This window comes from Lygodium microphyllum, chromosome 2 (assembly GCF_053477565.2).
Source record: "Lygodium microphyllum isolate KBCC chromosome 2, Lygodium_microphyllum_v1.1.10, whole genome shotgun sequence".
NCBI classification, from domain to species: domain Eukaryota; kingdom Viridiplantae; phylum Streptophyta; class Polypodiopsida; order Schizaeales; family Lygodiaceae; genus Lygodium; species Lygodium microphyllum.
The window spans coordinates 11956574-11980012 of record NC_141136.1 but is presented as its reverse complement, the minus strand read 5'-3'; positions in this window follow the sequence as shown (position 1 = coordinate 11980012).

The following is a 23439-nucleotide window of genomic DNA, read 5'->3' as shown; positions in this document are numbered from 1 at the left end:
TTGCAATCTAGGACTTTCTGCGTCTACCATGTAGCGGAAGTATTCTGGCCGTTCCCACTTAGGACCGACTTGAATCAAGGTTTCCCTTGATGGTCATTTCCTAAACGGCAACTAGCGTTGAACCCCAAGTGAACTACTTTATGCAGAAATGCCAGGGCCGAAGCGGATTCACGTTGCACTTGGTTCAAGGAGAATGGGAAACGAGAGGGATGCAAGGCTCGACCTCTCTGCCATAAGGCATAGTCCCATTCCGTTCCCCTAAAATAGCATAAACCGGGATTATTATAACCTAGACTCTAGGTCAGTGCCCTTGCTATTCATTTCCTTTGAGAAGATCTCCTTGCTGTCCATTATGATTGAGAAAAGTTCTTGTCCAACCGGGACCACCCATCCGTAGGATGGACCCATGGCCACATCCACCGCACATTCCTCATGGTTGCTTTAGTTGTCTAATTACCTTCCACATTTACTTGGACATGCGTCAAGTAGCTTCCTTAATTAGCCTGTTAGACACCGGTTCCTTCACGTAATCTTAGCAAATGACATAGAAAAATAGTGTCAAACTAGTTTCTTTTCAACATGTTATCATATTTATCTTTGGAATACATTCATAAAGTCCAGCCTACAGGCTTATCCATAATCCGCCCAAAGGCTATCCAGCAATCCACAGGGATCTCTAATCCAAGATTCCGCCCGTAGACTAGTATGCGGGCCTCGAGATCCAATCCCGAGTCACGTTGGCCTCTTGTGCAGGGCCCGAAAGGTGAGGGATTTACAGCCAGAGCCCCCCCTGGCACCCAAGCGTCCTCCTACTGCAAGTAGTGCCCAACGGAGAGACCTCACACGGCGGGTTCGGTCCACGTTCCTGGCGTAGCTAACAACCCCCTTAATTAGGGTCAGGCAGACAGTCAGGGGTAACTGAGGCTACCTCTCCCTTCAGGCCTTCAACCTGAAGCATTAGATATCTTTTCATCCTTTAGTTCCTTGAGCAAACAAAGCAAACAGTGCTTTCTAAACTGTTATAAGCACAATCATTTCCAGTGGTCGTTATTTGGCCAACTGCTAAGGAGTGAATCCTTCTCTCCGAATGCATCCAGCATTCGATCTGGGATCAATTGCAACTTGGAAAGATCCCTAAGGGTTTGTCCGTTCTCCCTTTTGTCCTTGGGTTAAGGCCGTACCCTATTAATTCAACTCAACCAATTACCTTAGGTTTTGATTAACTGTAAATCATGGCGACTATGTCGCTCCAAATTGTTGATTGGCCCTTTGCTTCCAAGCAAATACCTAATCCCCTTATCTTGGCAATGTTTCCCAAGAAAGGTGATATAACAGGATGACTACTCATCCTCTTGCAAGTTAAGCTTGCACAAGAATCTGCCAATCTTATTCCGAGGAATTGGTCATTCTCTTGTGATCAACCCACAAGATCATGCGACATTGCATCTTGTTGCACAAATGTTGCATCTATTCCATGGGATCATTTCACCCATCGAACGGCGTCTTCAGGTCACGGAATCATGATTAGATAAGGAGCAGGGTTTAGGGTGTCTTCATATCCAACCCATTCCCAATTGCACTAGGTCGACAACGTTCGGTCCTAGGGGTTCCAACTCAATCCGAGTTTCATCTTTTGAATGAGTGATCCTTAGGGTAGAACCCTAGATCGTTTCTTGCAAGTGTGTCCAACTATCCCTACATTCAGTGAATGTGGGTAGGACCTTAGGCTATGAGGGTTTCGACTTGGCAACAAGTGCGACTAGGTCAAGTCCTTAATGTGCTAAACCCTAGTTAGCACTTGGGGTATATTGTATCAATTTAACCATCCTATGCAAATCCTTTGCGGTTTAGGTGTTTTAGGTAATCCGGTTTACTTGTCTTACGACAAGGGCGGACCATTCCTAAAAATGTTGTCTTGATCAAAAAGGGAAAAAAAAACTAGTTGCATTACGATACAATTCTTGTAAGCACACGATTCATTGCCTCTACGTATGATTAGATTCACAAACCCTAACTTTTCTTGTTAAGACCAAAGCGCATGTTAAATTTCGGCATAACTTCCATTGATCTTGCTAGGACATGCACTCAGAATTCATGCCACTAGGCTTTTAAGATTTTTCGCTTAAATGAACCATGTAGCTTTTCCCTAACTACATTTCCGAATGAAATTATTCGTACGATGAATGTGCATTATGCAACCTTTCCTGACTACTACACAGTTAAATGAGATTTATGCCAATTGAAGCTAGAGTTATCCTACTTCATGCAACCCTTAGAATCATTTCCATGCCTTGCAATTTCCTATGGTTGATAACGACTTTTTTAATGAATCATTACGAAGAATGTTTAAAAATGTGACATGCGATTTTAACTTTCCATGCATAATCAAAGGTGTACTACAATAATTTCGACTTTGTAATGATAGTCATTAGTTGTTCTAGACTCGTCACTTTGCAATGCACCAAAAGGCAACTTGCTAATAGGGTAGTAAAATGCATAGACACCTAATGTTCTTTTTCATTCATTCCATTGAAAATACAAATGACCAACTTCGTATCGTGAAATACTTTAAGTAAATTTCAACTAGCCAATCTATTTCAATCGCTTTTAGCTAGGTGGATTTGACACGCATAAGTGCATCCTAATTCCATGAAATAACCATGCATAACTACAATACATCTACGTAAATCAAAAATAGGAAGAAAACCTGGACTTGTGGGTTCAGTGAAATATCCACATGAATATTAGGAGATGATCCTCCTACAGGTGCGCCTTGTGACTTTTTAGGGGCCATCGTGATTTCGGCTTCTGATTTCCCTTCGTGGACTCGAATTTCTTGCCTTGGTTTGCAGCCTTATGATCTTTGGCTGTCTCCCTCGTACGTGGGAATTTCCTTTGAAGTACGGCTCCCTAACAGAAGTACCGACTTGCGGAATTTGGCCTTGGAAGGCCTTAGGGTTCGGAGCTTGGGCCTTCTTTCTTTCGGGAAAAGAGGGGATTTGTGAGAGGATTCTTGTGAAAGCCTTGCGGAAACGAAGGCTTGAGAGTTATTCTTCTCCTTGAAATTCTGGGCTAGGAATGGTTTTTAGGGGGCCTTGCGGAAACGGGGACTTATGAACTTCTCCTTCCTCTCATAAAAATTCCACGATAAAGATCTTGTGGAAAGGGGGTTTAAGGAAACCCTCTTCTTCTCTACAAGACCCAGGACCTAGAGGGCTTGTGGGAGATTTGGTAGGAAGGCTTTATAGGCTTCCTCTTCGAAGCCCAGGGTAAAAAGATGATTGGTGGGAAATCTACTGGGAAGGGGGGCTTAGAGAAGCCCCCTTAGAAGCTTCTAAGAAGCTTCTGGGGTGTGCAGGGCCACGTGGAAAAGGGGGGGACATGATAATGCCGTGGAAAAGGGGGGGGGAAGGTGGTACTGACGTTGAATGGGGAGATTCCCTTGTCACGAGATGGCGGCATTGGCCGCTTTGGCGGATCTGGCGGCAGCTGTCAAGCCACAATGGCGGAATACTCAGCTGGCGGTTCCCTCTCCTTCTCACGGCGCAGCACAGCGACTAGTCGCTCCTCTCTTCCTTCCTCCACACACGTCAATAATAGCAGCTTCGAGCCTCCCACAGTCTGATGTAGTCTCTTCCTCCTTCCACCCTTCTTACCCCCCCTTCACAAAGGGGGTTCTTATAGTCCAAGGGGGAGAGAGGGGACCTCCCCACGTGGCCCGCTGCATGGCTCTCTCCCCCCACCTCCTCATTCCGCCCTTACTAGCCCATTTCCTTCCCTCAGCCACGCATCGGCTAGGGAAGATAAATAAAAAAAAATTGCAATAATTCCACCTTTATCCACTTAACCTCCTCCTAAGAGCGAGTTCTCCTGCGGTTTTGAACCCCGGTCCCGGTTTGCCAATGCGGAGGCCTTGATTCCTTGCATACGGTTTACAAGTTACTCTGCCGGTAACTCCAATGCCGAAAATAACCTTTGTAGGAGTTTCACGCGGAGTGTGGAAAGTTGGTCTAGTAATATTTTTCAATCGAGAATATTACATTCTCTCCCCCTTGGAGGAATCGAGATGTCCTCATCTCGAGATGAACTAGGGATATTGTTGGTTGAGAGTGCTTTCATCCATCCAAGTGGCATCCTCCTCAGGATAATCTTTCCACTGGACGAGGCATTCTCTCAAGGTTGTAGATCTTAGTTGTCTCCCCTAACATCTAAGATCCTGTCAGGCCGTAGCTCAAGGACTCCTTGGCTAGGCATTACAACTTGTTGGTCATCAAGTACATGGCTAGGATTAGGTACATACTTCTTCAGTAGGCTGATATGGAATACATTATGAACCTTTAGGTTCTCAGGGAGTTGCAGTCTATAAGCATTGGATCCTAGGCACTTGAGGATCTTGTATGGTCCACAATACCTTGGACTTAGCTTCTTGCAATCTCCTAAGGATAGGGAACTCTTCTTTGGCTATACGCGAATGAAGACCATGCCTCCTTCCTCGAAGGTTCTACCTTGATCCTTCAAATCTGCGTATGTCTTCTATCTATCCTTGGCGGCTTGGATGTCCTATCTAATGGACTTTATTTGGTCATCCATCTCTTCCAGCATCTGCCTTGAAGCTTCAACCCTCAAGGTTGGATCTGAGAAGTTTAGGGGACTTCGATAGTCATGCCCATACAATGCTTGAAAAGGGGTCATCTGAATGCTTTGTTGGCAAGAAGCATTGTAGGCAAACTCAACCAAGGGCAAGTATTGAATCCACCTTTTTGGTTCATGGCATCAGTGTGCCCTTAGCATATCCTCGATGACTTGATTGACTCGCTCCGTTTGGCCATCAGTTTGGGGATGGTAGGCTGTACTAAAATAGAGTTGAGTCCCAATGGCTTCAAAGATAGCTCTCCAGAAGTGTGATGTGAAGAGAGAGTCACGATCACTAATGATTCTTCTGGGCAACCCATGTAGCTTGAATATCTCTTTGATAAACAACCTTGCAATGTCTGAGGTTTTATAGTTTGTCTTAATAGGAATAAGATGTGCAACCTTAGTAAGCATGTCAACCACAACCATGATGTTGTATCCTCTCTGAACTTGGGGTAGGCCAACAACAAAGTCCATACTGATGAATTCCCATTTCATTTGGGGAATGCCAAGTGGTTGCAACTTCCCTGGCATTTTGACATGTTCGGCCTTAATACGTTGACAAGACAAACACTCAGTGACATATTTGAGAATGTCACCTTTAAGCCTCTCCCAATAGTAGCTCTTCCTAACTGCATTGAGAGTCTTGGCATAGCCAAGATGTCCTGAGAAAGGGGAATCATGAGCTTCCTACAGTATCTTCTGCTTGAGTGACTAGCTTGCCGGTATACATAATCTCATTCAATAGTAGACAAGTCCACTACTGATAGAGAATTCATGATACTTAGCCTATAGCTTTTGGTCCTGGTCCTTGATAGGGATCTCCCTTAGCATCTTTTGATAGGCTGGATCATGGCATGCTTCTTCTCTAGCTAGCTCAAGTATTGGGTTGTTTGGCATGGATACCTTTGTGGCTAGAGATCTAGCAGTTGATGGATTTTGCAAGATTAGAGAATTAAGGAATGCCTTGCGACTGAGTGCATTGGCAACTACATTCTCCTTTCTAGGTTGGTATTTGATTTCAAAATCATACTTCTCCAGCACTTCAATCCACCGACGTTGCCTCATGCTGAGCTCATTCTTGGTAAAGATCCACTTGAGGCTTTTATGATCCGTCACTAGAGTAAACTTGTTACCCAACAGGTAGTGTCTCCAAAGCTTTAGAGCATGGATGACAGCTAACTGTTCTAGATCATGGGTAGCATAATTCTTCTCATGGCTCTTCAATTTTCTTGAAGAGTATGCAACAGGATGGCCTTCTTGCATGAGCACACATCCTAAGGCAAGTGTGCTAGCGTCTTACTACTTCGAACTCCTTACTGAGGTCCGAAAGTTTTAGGATAGGTGCTGATACCAAACTTTGCTTTAATCTATCAAAGCTAGATTGTTCGGTTAGCTGACCATGCAATGGATGTTTGCTTCTTCAGTAGATCCGTTAGAGGTGCTGCAATCAAAGCATAGTTTTTGATAAAGACCCTATACAATCCTGTCAATCCAAGAAAACTGCGTATTTCTTTGGCAGTTGTTGGTATTGGCCATTCTAGAACATCTCTGACTTTGGCGATCCACTGAGACTCCTTCCACTGATATGATGAATCCCAGATATTCAACCTGACATTTGAAGAATGCACACTTCTTCATCTTAGCATAGAGCTTGTGTGCCCTCATTGTCTCAAGGACAATGCAAAGCTAGGGTTCATGATCTTCTTCTTGTTTGGAATAGACTAGGGTATCGTCAAAGAAGACGAGTATGAAGTCATTAAGATATGGCCTAAAGATATCCTGCATTAACCTGTTGAAGGTGGCAGCGCATTCATGAGCCCGAATGACATAACTAGGAACTCAAAGTGTCCATATCTTGTGTTGAAGGCCTTGTCTTTGGGTTATCTTCTTCCTTGATCCTTATCTGGTAGTAGCCAGACCTGAGGTCAATCTTGGAGAAGATCTTCGCACCCTGAAGACAATCAAGAAGCTCATCTATTCTAGGAATAGGATACTTGTTTTTAACGGTTGATTGATTCAATCCTCTGTAATCAATACACAGTCGAGGCGTTCCATCTTTCTTTCTTTTTAAATTTTTGGCTTTCCAGCCTCTCCTTGAGTTGTGACCAATTCCCCTTTAGAGTTTCGAAAGGAAACTTGGCCCTTTCCACAATGAATGTGGGCATCCTTAGGTTTAAGCCAATTCATTCCGAGTAAACACTCATGGATACCTAGGTTCATGACCCTGAATTTGACCGAAGTCAACTTTCCTCCAGAAAACGACCATTTGCTAATTCCACAAGCAGGGTAGGTGCTTCTACTATGGCTATTTCTAATCTTCTTGCACAAGCTGGTGAGATAAAGGAATGCGTACTACCACAATCAATCAATGTTTTGAAACCTTTATCTTGATAGTCCGATGGTGTCTGAATCATCGAAAACTGGCGATTCGGGCCTTTCTTGTGAAGAGCGGCATGGACTGTTGCCCTTTCAAACTTTGCTTCCATGGTTGGATCTTCTTCTTCACACATTTCCCTATTGGCAACACAGGTAGTTCTTCCTCTACCTCGGGTAGCGGCTCCCTGGCCACGGCCAGTTCCTTGGAAAGGTGATTGACGATGTCCTCCGCCAAGCTTGGGACATTGCCTTTTGAAATGACCGGGCTCATTGCAGTGGAAACAACGGAGATTTCAGCCATTGTTTTGGGTAGGGACAAAGTTGTTGACATTATTAGTCCTTGCTTTCTTTCTTTGTCCCCAGTTTTAACCTTGAACTCTCTTCACTTGTGGCCTATATGCTCCTCTGTTCTGGTCATTATAAGTCCAAGTTTTGTTACTTCTTGTCCTAGCCTGCACCTCCTGAATTATGGGTGCAGCTCGAATGAGTGCGTCCTGTAGATCTGTTGGGTGCATAGATTCGAGGCGGTTATTCACTGGTGGGTTTAAACTAGCACAAAATTTCGACACCTGTTGTGTCATGTCCTGGTGCGCAGATCAGACGCAGAATGCTCACGTGGTGAATCCCGGAAGGTCCCCAAGAACAATGAACTCTACCTTTTTGCACAAAAAACAATGTAAAAGCATGCATGACAAGAGGTAAGAGACAAATTGGGTTCAATCTCCCCCATGCCTTGTGTGAGCGCTTCACAAAGCATGTATTTTATGTATATTTCAATCTTCATGCTCAATAATAGCCCAATTACAAAAATATGACAAGCTTTTAGCTTTTGAGTTTGCTTTCTACAAAAATAGGAAAATAAAGCTAATGGACGGTGCCCATAGAGTCTGGCACGCCCAATCTCAATGTCCAAATAGAAATAACATATCCGTGCCCATAGGCGCATACAAAATAATAATCAATAATCGATGTCTCAATAGACATAACCAAAATATAGGCGTGGCGCCTATCAAAATATAGTCCAAAGTCGAATACTCGCTAGACTCCAATGCTTTCCTCCGCCACTGCTGCTATCTCTACACATCAACTGAAGCATTCACAATCGTTAGTAAAATAATATAATTAAACCGACAAAAGTGAATACCTAGCAGTCTTCAGCTACATAAATAAATCAACTGGTTAGAAATAAATCCTAACCTTAATTTATTACGAGTGCGTACTCTAAACTCATAAACGTTTATTAATTTAATATGTATTTTGCGGAATCACCCGCTATGGAATCACCCATGTACACACTAAATTAATGAAACGCCCGAAAAGGACAGGCGTCCCCATCAACTTCTCGCACAAAGAATCCTCTTTGTGTATGAGCCCCGGTCATCTAAGTTTACGGAATCCACCGTAAAACCTCACGGAATCCACCGTGGCACGGAATCCACCGTGGAATATGTCTCCTGGCATCATACCCCCGGGGTGGGATAGCAATTGACCTCAATTGCTATTAGCTCAATGTGGAGCTAATAGAGTGGGGAAAGCATTTAAGTCTCTAGCGTGCATCCATTGTGCTTCCTCTACAGGATGGTTCTTAAATTTTACTAGGTATCTAGAATACCTTCGGCCAGTTCTAGTGGTCATGTAGTCAGTGTCTATGATGGCTTCTGGTTCAAGTATTTCAGTTTCTTCCTCTAATAAAGGTGGGTTTTCATAGACAGGGTGGATAGGTAATTGGCCTTTAAATGGTCTCAATAAACTGATATGAAATGTATTATGAATTTTCCAATGAGATGGAAATTCTAACTTGAAGGCATTGTCATTAATCTTATGAATAATTCTAAGTGGTCCATAGAATCTAGGAGTTAATTTGACAACTGGATGTCTATCTACACTTTGCAGTCTACACTTTTCTATTCTAAGCCAAACATAATCATCAACTTTGAAATTCATAGCTTGTCTTTTCTTGTTGGCTTGTTTGGTATATGATTGTTGGGCTTTAGCAATCATATCCTTAACCTCATCAAAAATACTATTATGCATAGTAGCAATATCATCAGCACTCTGAATTCTATTAGACAAAGATGCAACAGGTGTAGATAATCTATATCCATAAATGACTTCAAAAGGTGCTTTCTTTGTAGATGTGTGCGATGTATTGTCATATGCAAACTGTAATAAATGCAAATGAGTATCCCATGTCTGAGGTTTAGAGATAGTATATGCACGTAAAAGATCTAGAATGGTACTATTTGTGGCTTCTGTTTGTCCATTTGTTTCTGGATGAAATGCAGATGAGAAATCAATCTTTGTGCCTAGATTTGCAAACAGTGTAATCCAGAAATTATTACAAAATCTAGAATCTCGATCTGAAATAATCACTTTTGGCAATCCATGGTTAGTAAAAACAGTTTTCAAAAATAACTGTGCTGCTTGTGATGTTGTTAAAGTTTTCTTACATGCAATGAAATATGCTTGCTTACTAAATCTATCTACAATTGTCCAAATCATGTCATGGTTAGATTTAGGATTTGGTAAACCAGTAATGAAATCCATAGAAATATGTTCCCAAGGTTTAGATGGAATAGACAAAGGCATTAATAATCCATACTGTTTACCATGATGTCTCTTTATTCTTTGACAAATCAAACATTCAGAAACGAAATTAGATACATCTGCATCCATATGCGACCAATAAAAATCTTCAGTTAACATGCGTAATGTAGATATGATACCTCTATGACCTTGATATGGGGGACAATGAATTTCATTCAAAACAAAAGATCGGAATGGAATAGTAACACACAGTCTCTTTTCAAAAAACATAAATCCATCATTATATGATAATGAATCAACAGGAATGAAATTATTTTGAACTAATTTTTGCCAATCAGAATGAAAAGTAATATCCTGGTGATATGTGTCTTTCATAGCAATCAAAGAATCAAAAGATATGATAGAAATATTATGAATTGCAGGTCTTCTACTCAATGCATCAGCAACTACATTTTCTTTTCCAGGTTGGTATTGAATGATAGGATGAAAACTTTGAATGAAGGAAGCCCATTTGATATGACGGTCAGAAATTTGGGGTTGGCTAAGTAGATATCTAATGCTTTGCTGGTCGGTCTTTATCATAAATTCTGAACCCATTAAATAATGCTTCCATTGTTTTAATGCTTGTACAACTGCTAATAGTTCTTTGTCATAAGTGGAATATTTGAGCTTAGAGGGTTTCAGCTTAGAACTAGAATATGCTATTGGATGGTTGTCTTGCATTAGTACGGCTCCTATTCCTGATCCGCTAGCATCGGTCACAACTAGAAAGAATGGTCTGTTAAAGTCAGGCAATTGTAGAACAGGAGCATTAGTTAATGCACGTTTCAGTAAATCAAAGGATTTCTGCTGATTTTCAGTCCATTGATAAACAATTCCTTTTTTAAGAAGTTTGGTTAATGGTAAAGCAAGTAATGAGAAATTACGTACAAACTTCCTATAAAAACTAGCAAGACCAAGGAATGAGCGTAATTCATGTACATTTTTAGGAACAGGCCAATGCAATATTGCATCAATTTTCTTAGGATCAACTTTAATTCCTTCTTTTGATACAATATGACCTAAATATTCTATTTCTGTCTTAAAGAATTCACTCTTGTCAGGATTTGCGAACAATTGATTTTCTTTCAGTAATTGAAAAACTAATGATAAATGCTCATAATGCTCTTTTTCACTTTGACTAAACACTAAAATATCATCAAAGAAAACAATCACACAATATTGATATTTCAGAAAAATACGGTTCATCATTCTACTGAAAGTAGCAGGTGCATTAGTTAATCCGAATGGCATGACTAAGAATTCGTAATGGTCAAACTGTGTTCTGAATGCACTCTTAAATATGTCAGTTCTATCTAGCCTCACCTGATGATATCCAGACTTAAGGTCAATTTTACTAAATATAGAAGATCCTTGCAGTTTGTCCATAAGGTCATCAACTCTAGGTATAGGATACCTATTCTTTACAGTGATCTTATTTAATGCTCGGTAATCAATACACATACGATAGGTATTATTCTTTTTCTTGACTAAGAGTACAGGTGCACCGAATGGAGAACTGCTAGGTCGAATTAAGCCTCTATTTAGTAATTCTTCAACTTGACTCTGGATTTCTTTTTGCTCTATTTGATTGTGCCTATATGGTGCTTTGCAAGGTGGTTGTGTGCCAGGTATTAGATCTATCTTATGGTCTTCTGGACGTGATGGTGGTAAACCTGGTGGTAGGTCTTCTGCAAAACAGTCCTTAAAATATGCAAGAAATTCCTTATGCCTAGGATGCATATGATTTTCCTTTGCGTGCAATTCGTTCACCCAAATGAGATATGATTTAGTATTCTTGCGTAGTGCACGTTTTGCTTGAGTATGCGAAAGCAGTGGAAAAATATGAGATGCATGCATACCATATAATGTAATAGATTTTCCTTGAAAATTAATATTCATTGTATGCGTGGAATAATCTATATTTGGATTATGCTGGTGTCTCCATGGCATTCCTAGAATAATGTCGCTTGACTGTAATGGGACAACTAAGAAATTTCTTCTTTCAATATATGGACCAATTTGAATTTCTAAATCTTGTACTTCTTGTGTGCCATTGTACCTAGTGCCTAAAAATGCAGCTTTTATGCGATAATGCGTAGGTACAGTATGCAATTTCAATTCCTTTACTAATTTTGCTGAAATAAAGTCATGGGTACTACCGTCATCATGCAAGATAATTCTTTCTTTTCCATGCACCATACATTTCATAGTCAACAATGAATGTGAAGTAGGCATACCTGGTAAAGTGTCGGAAGTAGTAGTAGGATCATCCTCATCTTCAGTGAAATCTGGCATATCCTCATGTTCGTCTTCGTCCATGGCTCCAAGGTAGTTGATATGTGCTGGTGGCTTCTTTGAATGACAATTTGCTGCGAGATGCCCTGGCTGGTGACACTTGTAGCATACTATTGGCTTGGCTTTGGTTACATTATTTCCAATGGCTGGAAGTCTGGGTACATTTGGATTTGCTTGTGGAATAGGCTTAGGATTTGGATTGACAGTGGATGGTAATGCAGGTGGTTTAGGCCAATTCTTGCGGAAAGATGGTGATGAGAAACGACCTGGATTAAACCTTCTAAAATTGGAATTGAATTGTTTAGATCCATAATTACCGTTGGCTTGTAATTGCTGTGGTCGTCTGTCTCTTCCGCGTAACTTATCTTCAGTGTCGTGAGCTAAGGAGATGGCGTCTTCAAGGGTAGCAGGCTTGAACATGTTCACTTCAGCGTAGTAATGTCCAAGAAGTCTAGACATATACTTCCACTTATGCGTCGTCTCTGGTACGTCTTCAAGCATGCGTAGCTGTAGGAGTGCATTTCAAAAACGCTCTGTATACTGTGGAATAGGCTCATGATCTCGCTGTTGAAGTAAATCCCATTGCTTGATAGCCTTCTCATGAAATTGTAGTGGAAGGAAATTCTGCATGAACTTCTTCTTGAAATCTTCCCAAGTAGCAGGACATTCTATGCTCTTGCGGACTACAGTCCACCAAAGTGATGCTCTGTCTATCAGATGATTAGTAACACACTTGATTTTATCTTTTTCGGGATAAGTTTCCTCATGGAAATAGTCATCAAACTGGCTAATGAAAGATAAAACAGTCTTTCCTTCTCGTATACCATTGAAAGTGCGAAACTTGAAACTTCATTTACTTATCTTGGATTCCTTGCGAATGGTTTGTGCTTCAAGAGTGGCGTCGATGGTACGTCGAATCAAATCTTCAGCTTGTGGTTCTTCTTTGTCGGTGGACGCTCTTTGTAGTTTTGTCAATTGCGCTTGCAATGCTTGCCTAGCCCTTCGCTCTTCTTCCAATTGTAGCATGATTAGATCCAGCTTTTGTTCCATGGTAGGCTCAGGTAGATCGTCTTCAGCCATAGGATCATCCATATGTGGGGTAGTCATCCTGTAAAACTCAACAAACCTTTCTCACTCAAAATCAGGTTAGCAGGATGAGCATAGCTCAAATTCGGGGTTACAAGGCTATGTATTTTTGGGTATTTCTTTGTATATTTTCAAAAAATCTGCAATATTTCTGTATCCGTTTGCTGAAAGTACTTCAACGAACTTGTAGATAGGTAGAACATCTTGCTGCGAACAACTTTCCAGTTCAGAGTTTTTGCATACGAACAAGTCTTCTATGAGTTTTAAGCACTAGTCAGTTCTGATTTAGTCTGACTTGCAGAGTTGCAGACTTAGCAGACTTGCAGAGTTGTTGACTTGCTGAACTTAGGCCGACTTGCAGAACTTGCAGAACTTGATTTCAATTGACTTGCTGAACTTGACTTCAGAAGTGCGGGACCAAGAGTTACTGAACTTGTCTGCCCTGTGTGATTTGCAGAAAGCCTTAAGCTTTAGTGATTAAGCTTAAGCTTTAATAGCTTAATGGAGGACTAACAGGGCGTCGTCTGATTTTGTGAGGGGGGGTCCGTTTTTGATCGCGCGGATTTTTCGGGGGTCTTCTGAGGCCACGATTAGGATTATTAGAAGCTTTTAAGCTTCTTAAGCTTTCTCTTAAGCTTTTGCAATGAAGTAATGAGAAAATTAATGAAGCTTATCTCTGTAACTCCACGACTTGATGATGGAGATGTATGCGTGGTCCTCCGCCTGCAGAGCCTGGTCCTTCGCGATCTGACAGTGGAAACAGGGGTTCTTGATCGCCAGAAGTCTGCCTGTATCGACGGTTTGTGATGAGATTGACTGTAGAGCCCGTTTGTTCCTGGAGCTCCGCCTTCGCTCGAGATTGGTAGCGATTGGAAGCTCTTGATCTCTGCTCCGCTCTGATACCACTGGTGCGCAGATCAGACGCAGAATGCTCACGTGGTGAATCCCGGAAGGTCCCCAAGAACAATGAACTCTACCTTTTTGCACAAAAAAACAATGTAAAAGCATGCACGACAAGAGGCAAGAGACAAATTGGGTTCAATCTCCCCCATGCCTTGTGTGAGCGCTTCACAAAGCATGTATTTTATGTATATTTCAATCTTCATGCTCAATAATAGCCCAATTACAAAAATATGACAAGCTTTTAGCTTTTGAGTTTGCTTTCTACAAAAATAGGAAAATAAAGCTAATGGACGGTGCCCATAGAGTCTGGCACGCCCAATCTCAATGTCCAAATAGAAATAACATATCCGTGCCCATAGGCGCATACAAAATAATAATCAATAATCGATGTCTCAATAGACATAACCAAAATATAGGCGTGGCGCCTATCAAAATATAGTCCAAAGTCGAATACTCGCTAGACTCCAATGCTTTCCTCCGCCACTGCTGCTATCTCTACACATCAACTGAAGCATTCACAATCGTTAGTAAAATAATATAATTAAACCGACAAAAGTGAATACCTAGCAGTCTTCAGCTACATAAATAAATCAACTGGTTAGAAATAAATCCTAACCTTAATTTATTACGAGTGCGCACTCTAACTCATAAACGTTTATTAATTTAATATGTATTTTGCGGAATCACCCGCTATGGAATCACCCATGTACACACTAAATTAATGAAACGCCCGAAAAGGACAGGCGTCCCCATCAACTTCTCGCACAAAGAATCCTCTTTGTGTATGAGCCCCGGTCATCTAAGTTTATGGAATCCACCGTAAAACCTCACGGAATCCACCGTGGCACGGAATCCACCGTGGAATATGCCTCCTGGCATCATGTCCATCTGTGGCGCATACTTTAGAAGTGAGACGAATTTTAAGTAGTATGCGTCAAGAGTGAGACCCAGCTATTTCAGCTCGTAGAGCTCATTCATTTTCTGCGTGCGATACGCAGGTGGTAAGTATCTTCCTTGCACAACTTTCTTCAGCTTTTCCCAGGTAATGGATCCTTTCGAGATTGCTTGATCTCTGCACCATTGCTTCCACCAAAGCTTGGCTTCGCCGATGAGCTTCAGCTTGGCGAGCATAGCCTGGTTGGTGGGTGCAGTACCGACTGCTTCAAAGTAATCTTCAATGGACTCTATCCAAATTTCAGCATCCGCTTGGACAGTCCTACCTTTCCCGTCAAATTCTAGCAGCTTGATTTGCTTGAGAAGAAACTTCTTGTCTTGGATCACAGCCGTACTTGATGTAGGGGGCGAACTGGGAATCTATACCTGCTCCCCTGTAATGTTACGGGGTTTGCGATCTAGGATTTCCACGACTGCCACATAGCGAAAGTATTCGGCCCAAGCGAACTACTTTACGCAGAAACGCCAGGGCCGAAGCGGATTCACGCTACACTTGGTTCAAGGAGAATGGGAAACGAGAGGGATGCAAGGCTCGACCTCTCTACCATATAAACTTGATTTAGCATTATGGGCCTTCAGGACATCATATAAAGTTGCCATATGGCTTATACCTTTCAAGCTGGTTTATGGTTTGGAAGCAGTGGTTCCTATTATGGAATTCGTAGTTCCAAGTTTAAGAGTTGCTATTATGCACAAGATGGATCCTAAAGAATCAGTGCAACATAGACTAGAACAACTTTTTAAATTAGAAGAGGATCGAATATTAGCAGCTTATATTACGAGCGTCACACAACAGAGGAGACAGGCATGTCAAGAAGAAAATTATTCAGGAGGGAGATTGGGTTGCAGTATATAACTCTCACCTTGGCAAGTTTCCCAATAAGTTGAAACTCAGGTATGTAGGTCCCTTTGTTATTTTCAAGGATATGGGTCAGGGTACTTTTTTGCTGTAGGACTTGCAAGGAAAAGTTTTATACCCTGCAGTGAATGGGTTTAGGCTTAAGAGGTTATAGAAATTCGGAGTACTATTTTGCTAGGAATAGCTTACCATCCAACCAAAGATCAAGATTCTTCTTTCCTTCAAACATGTATATGTTTCATAGACTCTGTAATAGTAATGGGTTTTGTTCTCTTCCTTATTGGTTCATACTTACTATCCAACTCAATATGAAGATGATAGAGAGGTCTTTTACTAGAGCTACAAAGATCATTGGATGACTGATCCATAGCTAAGGATGTGATTAGAAGATTGGATTAAAAAACTATGTGAATTAGAAATAAGAAGGAAAATGAAGAAGAAACTAGTAAGGATGGGAAAGAAAGAAGGGAGTGAGAAAGGAGGGAAGTAATCAAAATCGAAAAAAATTCAAATTGAATATTATTTTTCACTTTAATGAGGATGAGTAAGATCTTCGTTATGACAATATTTGTCACCTTTATGGCGGCCTAGATTTCTAGGTTTGATGGGACCACGAGAATATCATGACAATGGCTTATTAACAATTTTATATATGTTTACTTACCAAAATATAATTTTTTAAAAAATCTAAAAATGATTTTATTTCCTGAAATTTTTTCTCTCTTTAGGATCACTTATAGGGAAATTTTGAGACCTCAAAACTCCCCTAATGATTTTCTTAAAGAAATAATTCATCATTATCTTTCACTTCCTTCGCAAGGTAAATAGTTTGAGCTACTACATGTTCAAAGAAACCCTTTAATATTACCTTATTATTAATTGATGACAAATATGATCTAGTTGAGTCCTGTAGGGATACATACATAATCACTTTCCCAGTCCTACTTCAATTTGGCCCATTTAAACCATGGTCTACCTAAGAGCATTGTATAAGAATCCCCAATTTCTAACATTCTTAACACAACAAAACTCACCTTGAATTTTAGGCTAGCCACTCTAATTTGTTGATTCCTAAGGATACCCAAGGGTTGTAACCTCCTTTGATCTGCCATCCTAACAGAAATGGGGCTGGTAGTAGCTCCCCCTTCTTGATTTCCAAATATGTGTGTTTAGGAAGTATACTAACTCCTCAACCCCCATCCAGTAGGACATCGTCATGCTTTCTTCCTGCATACTCAACTTGAATGTTAGGAACTTGATACTCCACAACTTCTTGTTGGGTTGGTATAATTGCCTAGCATTCATGAGGAACTACTTGATCTCGAATTGCTATATACATTCAAGGACTTCTTGTTGCTTTTGCCTAATCTTTAGGATCAACTTTTTCTTAAATCATGGTATTAAATCCAAGATCTGCTCTAGGGTTAATTCCAGAGAGCATCAGCAACATTCAACCTATTTAGTAGATTCTTGAATTTTTGGGCATAATCTTCAACCAGCATACTCTTATGCTTTATATTCTTGATCTTTCTCAATGTATCTCTAGGGCCTTTATCCTTCCAAAATCTACCCAAAAATGCAATCCTTAAGTCATCATATGTATTAAATGCTGCCATGCCATAACTAGAAAACCAATCCATTGCTTTCCCGTGTAGAGTGGCTCCAAATTGGTGCAACTTAACTTGATCTCCATATATCTGATTAAATCCATTGACTATCCATCTCGTTTCAAATTGAACAACATGACATTCATGATTCTCCTTCTTTTTGCTTGAAAATTTAGATGCTTGCACTTTTGGATTAACCCATAAAAATGCATAAGCTCAATTTTACATGCTATTCTACATTGAGATTACCTCAAAATGTGCAATTGAACCAAGGCATGCACATTTGTTGCCCACTTACCCCAAGGAAAGCATGAAAAAACATATAGACCAATCTTCTCCAACCATGCTTTATGAGTAACGTGTATTCTTCTAGGTCTCTTGGGCCTCTGAGGCATTGTGTCCCATAAAAACTTGATTAACTAGAGTTGGCTAAACAAATCTTAGTCTAGGCTGCATCATTAGCATCTATTGTGCCATCCTAACATTAGGATTATACCAATAATTCCTAGTCTCATGACCATTTCTTTAGCATATCTCTCACACTACTTTTCTTTCTTCTTGGTGTCAGAAAGAACTATATCCTTCAACTTTTCTTTAATCCTCTTATGTAGTTTACTCTCCAGTACCCTCCTTTTTAACTTATCCTTTGATTTCTTCTTCTTAGATTTGTTTGAAACTGGTTTCTTTTTCTTTCTCCTATGCTTCCCCCTATTAGACTCATGATCCAAATCACTAGAATCATCCTCTCAGTCTAAACTATAATCACTATCCTGATCATTAGTATCACTTTGTGATTCAGAATCTGCATTTATATCAAAATCTGACCCTGAAGAATAATCATCCTTATGACTCTGTGATCATGAAATACCCAACCTTCTCTCAACCCTCATAACATCGCTTATCATAGTATCTAATGTACCATTTGGACCTAACTCCACATTAGCAATAAGGTTCATGATCTTACCCCTCAAGCCCTTAGTAAAATAATTTATTTACATCTCCATTGATGGTGCATCAATAGCATTCAACATGTTTAGCAAGTTCTTGAACTTCTGGGCATCATGTTCAACCAGCATATTGTTCTGCTTTATATTCTTGATCTTTCTCAATGCATCTCTAGGGGTTTTATCCTTTCGAAATCTACCCAAAAATGAATTAAATGTTGCCATGCATAGCTAGAGAACCAATCCATTACTTTTCCTTGTAGAGTGTCTGCAAATTGCTGCAACTTAATGTGATCTCCATACATATTTTTAAATCCACTCGTTGTCCATCTAGTTTCAAATTGAGCAACATGATAGTCAGGATTGTCCTTCTTTTTACTTGAAAATTAAGATGCTTGCACTTTTGGATTAACCCACACAAAACCATAAGCTCAATCCGACATGTTATTATACCTTTACATTGCCTCAAATGTGCAACTAAACCAAGGCATGCACATTGGCTACCCACTTACACCAAGGCAAGCATGCAAAATCTTATAGGCCGATCTTCTTTAACCATGGTTTATGAGTAGTCTACATTCCTCTAGGTCTTGTGAAGGGCCTATGAGGCATTGTGTCCATAATAACCTAATTGACTTGAGCTTGCTAAATAGATATTGGTCTTGTGCCATCCTAACATTAGGATTATACCAACAAGTCACGGTCTCATGGCCATTTCTTTCGCATATCTCACAATAATTTTCTTTCTTCTTGGTGTTAGAAAGAACCTAGATCCTTTAACTTTTGTTTCAAACTGAGCAACATGACAGTCAGGATCCTCCTTGTTCTTGCCTTGTATAAGAGCTAGGTCCACTGGCTGTTAGAATGCTCTTCTTGGTGTTAGAAAGGACTTAGGTCCACTGGCCATTTCTTTCGCATATCTCACAAAACTTTTCTTTCTTCTTGGTGTTAGCAAGAAAAAGAAATTTGTCCACAGGCTGTACATCTAGTTTCAAACTGAGCAACATGACACTCAGGATCCTCCTTGTTCTTGCCTGAAAATTTAGATGCTTGCAGTTTTGGATTAATTAACTGATTTGGATTCATGATATTTTACTTTTTTAACTTCCTCTAAGGTGGTAAGGGATTAAATGTCAAAGATTTTCTAGCTGGAATCCTTGCAGTATGCAAAAGGAATAACCTCCCTAATACTATATGTTGAAATATTTCAAATTCTTGACCATGAGGAGTATCATGATAGTTAGATGGAACTACAATCTTATCATCATTTGACAAAGTAGGTGTATTTGAAGGAGTTGGAGGGGATTCTGTAGAAGTGGCAAGAGAGTGATACATTGTTGAAGTACCAACAAGAGTGTGCACTCCAAGAGGGTTCTGCCCTACATGAGTAAATTTCTCTTCATCCAACCTGCCTAACCCTTTTGCTCCACTCCCATCATCCAAACCTACATCAGTCTATTGTTCTTGCCTTGCCAAGGCTTCCCTGAATTCTCGAGATCTACTCCTGGTGTAAGGATAGGATTGGAAAAATAACAATTTTTTTAAAACATAAATACTGCCCCTAAAACGCTCCTAGTATGCCCTCACTACCATCATCACTCCTGGAGTGTGATCCTATAGGAGTTGTTTCCATGCCTAATGCCTAAATCAAGAGAATTATTTCCATGAAACTGGCAACATTGCCAAAGTGTTTTGGGGATTCAAATCCATCATAGAAAATACAAGAACATACAGATTTTCTAAAACACAAGAATTCATAATGAACAACTTTGATAATCAAAATAATAAAACACAACAGTAAAGATCAACCATCAGTGACCAGTAAAAGCATGGATCTATCATCCTGCATTTTTAGTTTCATTCATCTGATATCAAAAGATACAACTACCCAAATTCAAGACATATGCCTGTATTTTAGGTAAAGACATCATATGACATATAAGGTTGTTTTTACATAGGATGATCTCACATGACTACATACACACAAAAATTAAGGTATGAAATAGTATTAAATATATGGTGGAATTCAAGCCCTAACAGGCACAAAATTTCGACACCTGTTGTGTCATGTCCTGGTGCGCAGATCAGACGCAGAATGCTCACGTGGTGAATCCCGGAAGGTCCCCAAGAACAATGAACTCTACCTTTTTGCACAAAAAACAATGTAAAAGCATGCATGACAAGAGGTAAGAGACAAATTGGGTTCAATCTCCCCCATGCCTTGTGTGAGCGCTTCACAAAGCATGTATTTTATGTATATTTCAATCTTCATGCTCAATAATAGCCCAATTACAAAAATATGACAAGCTTTTAGCTTTTGAGTTTGCTTTCTACAAAAATAGGAAAATAAAGCTAATGGACGGTGCCCATAGAGTCTAGCACGCCCAATCTCAATGTCCAAATAGAAATAACATATCCGTGCCCATAGGCGCATACAAAATAATAATCAATAATCGATGTCTCAATAGACATAACCAAAATATAGGCGTGGCGCCTATCAAAATATAGTCCAAAGTCGAATACTCGCTAGACTCCAATGCTTTCCTCCGCCACTGCTGCTATCTCTACACATCAACTGAAGCATTCACAATCGTTAGTAAAATAATATAATTAAACCGACAAAAGTGAATACCTAGCAGTCTTCAGCTACATAAATAAATCAACTGGTTAGAAATAAATCCTAACCTTAATTTATTACGAGTGCGCACTCTAACTCATAAACGTTTATTAATTTAATATGTATTTTGCGGAATCACCCGCTATGGAATCACCCATGTACACACTAAATTAATGAAACGCCCGAAAAGGACAGGCGTCCCCATCAACTTCTCGCACAAAGAATCCTCTTTGTGTATGAGCCCCGGTCATCTAAGTTTATGGAATCCACCGTAAAACCTCACGGAATCCACCGTGGCACGGAATCCACCGTGGAATATGCCTCCTGGCATCATGTCCATCTGTGGCGCATACTTTAGAAGTGAGACGAATTTTAAGTAGTATGCGTCAAGAGTGAGACCCAGCTATTTCAGCTCGTAGAGCTCATTCATTTTCTGCGTGCGATACGCAGGTGGTAAGTATCTTCCTTGCACAACTTTCTTCAGCTTTTCCCAGGTAATGGATCCTTTCGAGATTGCTTGATCTCTGCACCATTGCTTCCACCAAAGCTTGGCTTCGCCGGTGAGCTTCAGCTTGGCGAGCATAGCCTGGTTGGTGGGTGCAGTACCGACTGCTTCAAAGTAATCTTCAATGGACTCTATCCAAATTTCAGCATCCGCTTGGACAGTCCTACCTTTCCCGTCAAATTCTAGCAGCTTGATTTGCTTGAGAAGAAACTTCTTGTCTTGGATCACAGCCGTACTTGATGTAGGGGGCGAACTGGGAATCTATACCTGCTCCCCTGTAATGTTACGGGGTTTGCGATCTAGGATTTCCACGACTGCCACATAGCGAAAGTATTCGGCCCAAGCGAACTACTTTACGCAGAAACGCCAGGGCCGAAGCGGATACACGCTACACTTGGTTCAAGGAGAATGGGAAACGAGAGGGATGCAAGGCTCGACCTCTCTACCATATAAACTTGATTTAGCATTATGGGCCTTCAGGACATCATATAAAGTTGCCATATGGCTTATACCTTTCAAGCTGGTTTATGGTTTGGAAGCAGTGGTTCCTATTATGGAATTCGTAGTTCCAAGTTTAAGAGTTGCTATTATGCACAAGATGGATCCTAAAGAATCAGTGCAACATAGACTAGAACAACTTTTTAAATTAGAAGAGGATCGAATATTAGCAGCTTATATTACGAGCGTCACACAACAGAGGAGACAGGCATGTCAAGAAGAAAATTATTCAGGAGGGAGATTGGGTTGCAGTATATAACTCTCACCTTGGCAAGTTTCCCAATAAGTTGAAACTCAGGTATGTAGGTCCCTTTGTTATTTTCAAGGATATGGGTCAGGGTACTTTTTTGCTGTAGGACTTGCAAGGAAAAGTTTTATACCCTGCAGTGAATGGGTTTAGGCTTAAGAGGTTATAGAAATTCGGAGTACTATTTTGCTAGGAATAGCTTACCATCCAACCAAAGATCAAGATTCTTCTTTCCTTCAAACATGAGTATATGTTTCATAGACTCTGTAATAGTAATGGGTTTTGTTCTCTTCCTTATTGGTTCATACTTACTATCCAACTCAATATGAAGATGATAGAGAGGTCTTTTACTAGAGCTACAAAGATCATTGGATGACTGATCCATAGCTAAGGATGTGATTAGAAGATTGGATTAAAAAACTATGTGAATTAGAAATAAGAAGGAAAATGAAGAAGAAACTAGTAAGGATGGGAAAGAAAGAAGGGAGTGAGATAGGAGGGAAGTAATCAAAATCGAAAAAAATTCAAATTGAATATTATTTTTCACTTTAATGAGGATGAGTAAGATCTTCGTTATGACAATATTTGTCACCTTTATGGCGGCCTAGATTTCTAGGTTTGATGGGACCACGAGAATATCATGACAATGGCTTATTAACAATTTTATATATGTTTACTTACCAAAATATAATTTTTTTAAAAATCTAAAAATGATTTTATTTCCTGAAATTTTTTCTCTCTTTAGGATCACTTATAGGGAAATTTTGAGACCTCAAAACTCCCCTAATGATTTTCTTAAAGAAATAATTCATCATTATCTTTCACTTCCTTCGCAAGGTAAATAGTTTGAGCTACTACATGTTCAAAGAAACCCTTTAATATTACCTTATTATTAATTGATGACAAATATGATCTAGTTGAGTCCTGTAGGGATACATACATAATCACTTTCCCAGTCCTACTTCAATTTGGCCCATTTAAACCATGGTCTACCTAAGAGCATTGTATAAGAATCCCCAATTTCTAACATTCTTAACACAACAAAACTCACCTTGAATTTTAGGCTAGCCACTCTAATTTGTTGATTCCTAAGGATACCCAAGGGTTGTAACCTCCTTTGATCTGCCATCCTAACAGAAATGGGGCTGGTAGTAGCTCCCCCTTCTTGATTTCCAAATATGTGTGTTTAGGAAGTATACTAACTCCTCAACCCCCATCCAGTAGGACATCGTCATGCTTTCTTCCTGCATACTCAACTTGAATGTTAGGAACTTGATACTCCACAACTTCTTGTTGGGTTGGTATAATTGCCTAGCATTCATGA